Source organism: Aegilops tauschii, chromosome 4, assembly GCF_002575655.3.
Source record: "Aegilops tauschii subsp. strangulata cultivar AL8/78 chromosome 4, Aet v6.0, whole genome shotgun sequence".
NCBI classification, from domain to species: Eukaryota; Viridiplantae; Streptophyta; class Magnoliopsida; order Poales; family Poaceae; genus Aegilops; species Aegilops tauschii.
In genome coordinates this window covers 384,485,903-384,491,219 of record NC_053038.3, presented here as the reverse complement: position 1 = coordinate 384,491,219, position 5,317 = coordinate 384,485,903, and the positions used below count along the sequence as shown (strand labels likewise).

At 40.3% G+C, this 5,317-nt stretch overlaps 1 non-coding gene across 1 annotated transcript; it reads left to right on the top strand.

Moving 5' to 3' along the window:
• The first annotated feature begins 3,439 nt into the window (after positions 1-3,439).
• TRNAT-UGU (transfer RNA threonine (anticodon UGU)) lies at positions 3,440-3,512 on the top strand. The gene has a single exon. It is a non-coding gene; the product is annotated as a tRNA-Thr (tRNA).
• The last annotated feature ends 1,805 nt before the right edge of the window (positions 3,513-5,317 follow it).

The following is a 5,317-nucleotide window of genomic DNA, read 5'->3' as shown; positions in this document are numbered from 1 at the left end:
TAATGATGTAGAAGCTGAACCTGCTGTTGATCTTGATAACCCATAATCAAAGAATCAACATTATGATCAGAGAGACTTTGTTGCTAGGAAACACGGTAAGGAAATAGAGCCATGGGTTCAGAAACCCATGCCTTTTCCTCCCAAACCATCCAAGAAAAAAGGTGATGAGGATTTTGAGCGCTTTGCTGAAATGATTAGACCTATCTTCTTGCGTATGCGTTTGACTGATATGCTCAAAATGAATTCTTATGCTAAGTATGTGAAAGAAATTGTTACAAATAAAAGAAAGATACCGGAAGCTAAAATTTCCACCATGCTTGCTAATTACACTTTCAAGGGTGGAATACCTAAGAAACTAGGAGATCCAGGAGTACCAACTATACCATGCTCCATTAAAAGAAACTATGTTAGAACTGCTTTATGTGATCTTGGAGCCGGTGTTAGTGTTATGCCTCTTTCCTTATATCGTAGACTTGACTTGAATAAGTTGACACCTACTGAAATATCTTTGCAAATGGCTGATAAATCAACTGCTATACCTGTCGGTATTTGTGAGGATGTGCCTGTTGTAGTTGCAAACGTTACTATTTTAACGGACTTAGTTATTCTTGATATTCCTGAGGACGATAGTATGTCTATTATTCTTGGAAGACCCTTTTTGAATACTGCAGGGGCTGTTATCGATTGCAACAAAGGCAATGTCACTTTCCATGTTAATGGCAATGAGGATACGGTACACTTTCTGAGGAAACATCCTCAAGTTCATAGTATCAACTCTATTGGAAAATTTCCATCGATTATTTTTGGAGGTTTTGAATTTCCTCTACCTACTGTCAAGAAGAAATATGATATTCTTATTATTGGGGATGTGCATATCCCCGTTGAGGTAACATAGTGTTATTCGAAATTTCTCCGTTTCCATGTTAGTCGGAATGAGTTTGTTAACAAGACTTGATCAACCTTGTTAGTGGATTCCTTTTGATGAGCATGAGATGGATGAAGTTAGAAGGCACAACCTTCTGTACCCTCCATCTACTTTCTGTTATTTAGTTGAAATAAAGTAAAAATAGTATTTTCTGTCAGTTTTCTGAATTATCCGTGCAATAAAAAATACCCCAAAAATAGAAGTTCTCCAAATGCCCCGAAATTGAAATATGATTTTTTCTGGAATATTTGAGAATATCTGGCGCTGAGAACACAGCAGGGGAGCAAGCACCTGGCCACGAGGGTCCAGGGCACGCCCACCCCCCTGGGCGCGCCCCCTGCCTCGTGGGCCCATGGTGGCTCACCTCCACTTATCCCTGTACCCACACACTCCTTCTTCCTCCCAAAAAAATCACCAACCAGCTCAAGCACGAGTTCTAGCTCATTTTGCTGCGATTTTCGATCTCCTTGCTCAAAGCACCTCTCACAAAACTGCTTTGGGGGATTGTTCCTTGGTATGTGACTCCTCCAATGGTCTCATTAGTTTTTCTTCTAGTACTTTATTCATTGCAAATTTGTGCTGCCTAGGTGACGATGTTCTTGAGCTTGCATGTCAAATTTATATGGTCCCAAGTAGTTCTAATGCATGATTTAGTCTCTAGGCACTTGTGGGAGTAGTTGCTATCAATTTTGTTGGTTTGGTTCACTTTTATTTGAAGTTACTAAAAATTTCAGAAATTTTTCAGAGGAAGAAACATGCTTAGGAAAATGTACCAAGGTGGCCCTTCGAGGAAGCAAGGACCTAGCCTCGCAATGCGCGATGCCGACGATGAACCACCAAGGGACGCTCAAGTGCGGGCTTGTGAATGGCCTTCAGAGGACGTCATGTATCAAGCAGGAATCAAGGAAGAATTTAACGCATATGTGCATAACGCTGATCTTGTGAGCTTCGAAGCAGATAGTGTCGTCAGTACCACTATCTCACTGATTCCTTTGTGAGAAGGCGAAGGGGAGATATTTCATAACCAGGCAGGAGGTGAACGAGTACGAGAGGAGGGCTGAGATAGCTCGCCTCCAAGCTGCAGCCCACGATGCAATAACTGCTGCATCACAGTACGACCCGAACTATGATTTTGGATATCCGCGAGGCCAGCCGTGGCAATAGACCAACTTAGGCCAAAAGCCTAAGCTTGGGGCAGTACATATTTCTCACCGACATTACATTCATGTTGACACACTCATTGCTAGTTGTCGGTGCTCATACTCTTTCATTGTACTATCCATGCTAGTTTATTTTCTTTTTATGCTTTCTTCTTGTGTGTTTGAAAAATCTTAAGAAAACCAAAAAAATTAGTTGTAGCATTTATCTAGTTTACTTTCTTGCCGTAGTAGTAATAATTAAAAGAAAACCGAAAAATATTTCCTGTTCTTCTTTTGCTTGTTGGGAGCTTTCCCGTGTAAATAGATTTATTTCTTTTCTTTTCTTTGGGGGTCGATAGGAGAAGACCATAATAAAATTGTTGAAGTGGCTCTTATATGCATTATTGTTGATTTAACCAAGAGCCCATATTGCTTTGTCTTTTCTTGTTTATTGAATGCTCGCAGATTCCAGCTTAGTCCAATGCACGTGCACAATTATTATTATTCACATCGTTCAGTCGTGCAAGTGAAAGGCAATTATGACGATTTATGATGGACTGATTGAGATGGGAGAAGCTGGTATGAACTCGACCTCTCTTGTTTTTCTAAATATGATTAGTTCATCATTCCTAATTCAGCCTATTATGAATAAATATGTTTGCAATGACAATTAGAGATTATAGTTGCTTATGCCATGCTTAATTAGCTAGGAGTTTATAATGGTTTACCTTGCGTGCCAACATGCTATTAAAATGGTTGTGATGTGGTATGATAGGGTGGTATCCTTTGAATGATTCAAGTGACTTCACTTGCCACATGTTCACACATGTAGTTGAAACAAATCAACATAGCCTTCACGATATTTATGTTCATGGTGGATTATATCCTACTCGTGCTTGCACTCAATGTTCATTAATTTTAATGCATGTTCATGACTGTTGTCGCTCTCTAGTTGGTCGCTTCCCAGTCTTTTGCTAGCCTTCACTTGTACTAAGCGGGAATACTGCTTGTGCATCCAATCCCTTAAACCCCAAAGTTATGCCATATGAGTCCACTATACCTTCCTATATGCGGTATCTACCTGCCGTTCCAAGTAAATTTGTATGTGCCAAACTCTAAACCTTCAAATGAAATTCTATTTTGTATGCTCGAATAGCTCATGTATCAACTAGGGCTGTCCGTATCTTCCATGCTAGGCAGTTAAGCATATCAAGCTAACTTTATCTTTAAGAAGTTTTAGTATTTTTTTATTTTTATAAGTATAACTTCAAATTTAGAACTAGTTAATAGCTAAGATTAATAACTAATATCTTAGATTTTACGGATTTCCTATACTATACCTATTTCTATTTGTTACACTATTTCCGTTATGTAAGCCCACTTAGCTCAGAGGTTAGAGCATCGCATTTGTAATGCGAGGGTCATCGGTTCAAATCCGATAGTCGGCTTTTTTTTCTCTATCGATGTTCTACGAACAAGAATCTCTTTTTTTCCGAATTAAATGGAGAATCCAGGATCTTTTATGTTTTTTACCTTACAATTTTGTATTCTCAAGAGGAGTGGACTCCGCTCCTCACTCACGAGAAAATGGTTGGTCACCGGGATGCCCAGTCCCATGCTTTATGCAAATCAAATCAAAATAATTGCAAACAAAACTCCGCCGGGACTGTTGTTAGTTGGAGGCACTCGTTGTTTCGAGCAAGCCATGGATTGATGCTTGTTGGTGGAGGGGGAGTATAAACTTTACCATTCTATTTGGGAACCGCCTATAATGTGTGTAGCATGGAAGATATCGCCATCTCTCGGTTGTTATGTTGACAATGAAACTATGCCGCTCAAAATATTATTTATCACTATTTTAAAATCGAGCTCTGGCACCTCTACAAATCCCTGCTTCCCTTTGCGAAGGGCCTATCTATTTACTTTTATGTTGAGTCATCACCGTGTTATTAAAAAGCACCAGCTGGAGAGCACCGCTGTCATTTGCATCCATTACTACTAATTTATATTGGGTATGACTATGACTGGACTCTTTTACCATGAATTACAATGTTTAGTCAGTCCTTGATCTTTAAAGGTGCTATGCATTTATGTTTTGCTGTCTCAGAAAAGGCTAGTGAGATACCATCTTGTTATATCATATCATGATTGTTTTGAGAAAGTGTTGTCATCCGAGATTTATTATTATTGCTCGCTAGTTGATTATGCCATTGATATGAGTAAACATGAGACCTAAGAGTTATTTCGAATATGGTTAGTTCATAATCTTGGCTGAAAGCTTGAATGCTGGCTTTACATATTTACAACAACAAGAGCAAACAGAGTTTGTAAAAGTTTTTCTTTATCACTTTCAGTTTGTCAACTGAATTGCTTGAGGACAAGCAAAGGTTTAAGCTTGGGGGAGTTGATACGTCTCCGTCATATCTACTTTTCCAAAAAAATTGCCCTTGTTTTGGACTCTAACTTGCATGATTTGAATGGAACTAACCCGGTCTGACGCTGTTTTCAGCAGAATTGCCATGGTGTTATCTTTGTGCAGAAACAAAAGTTCTCGGAATGACCTGAAACTTCATGAAGATTATTTTGGAAATAATAAAAAATACTGGCGAAAGAATCAAGGCCAGGGGGCCCACACCCTTTCCACGAGGGTGGGGGGGCACGCCTACCCCCCTGGGCGCGCCCCCTGCCTCATGGAACCCCTGGAGCTCCAGCGACCTCAACTCCAACTCCATATATTCGTGTTCGGAGAAAAAAAATCAGAGAAAAAGATTCATCACGTTTTACGAAACGGAGCCACCGCCAAGCCCTAAACTCTCTTGGGAGGGCTGATCTGGAGTCCGTTCAGGCCTCCGGAGAGGGGAATCCATCGCCGTCGTCATCATCAACCATCCTCCATCACCAATTTCATGATGCTCACCGCCGTGCATGAGTAATTCCATCGTAGGCTCGCTGGACGGCGATAGGTTGGATGAGATTTATCATGTAATTGAGTTAGTTTTGTTAGGGTTTGATGCCTAGTATCCACTATGTTCTGAGATTGATGTTGCTATGACTTTGCTATGCTTAATGCTTTTCACTAGGGCCCGAGTGCCATGATTTCAGATCTGAACCTATTATGTTTTCATGAATATATGTGAGTTCTTGATCCTATCTTGCAAGTCTATAGTCACCTACTATGTGTTATGATCCGGCAACCCCGAAGTGACAATAATCGGGACCACTCCCGGTGATGACCGTAGTTTGAGGAGTTCAT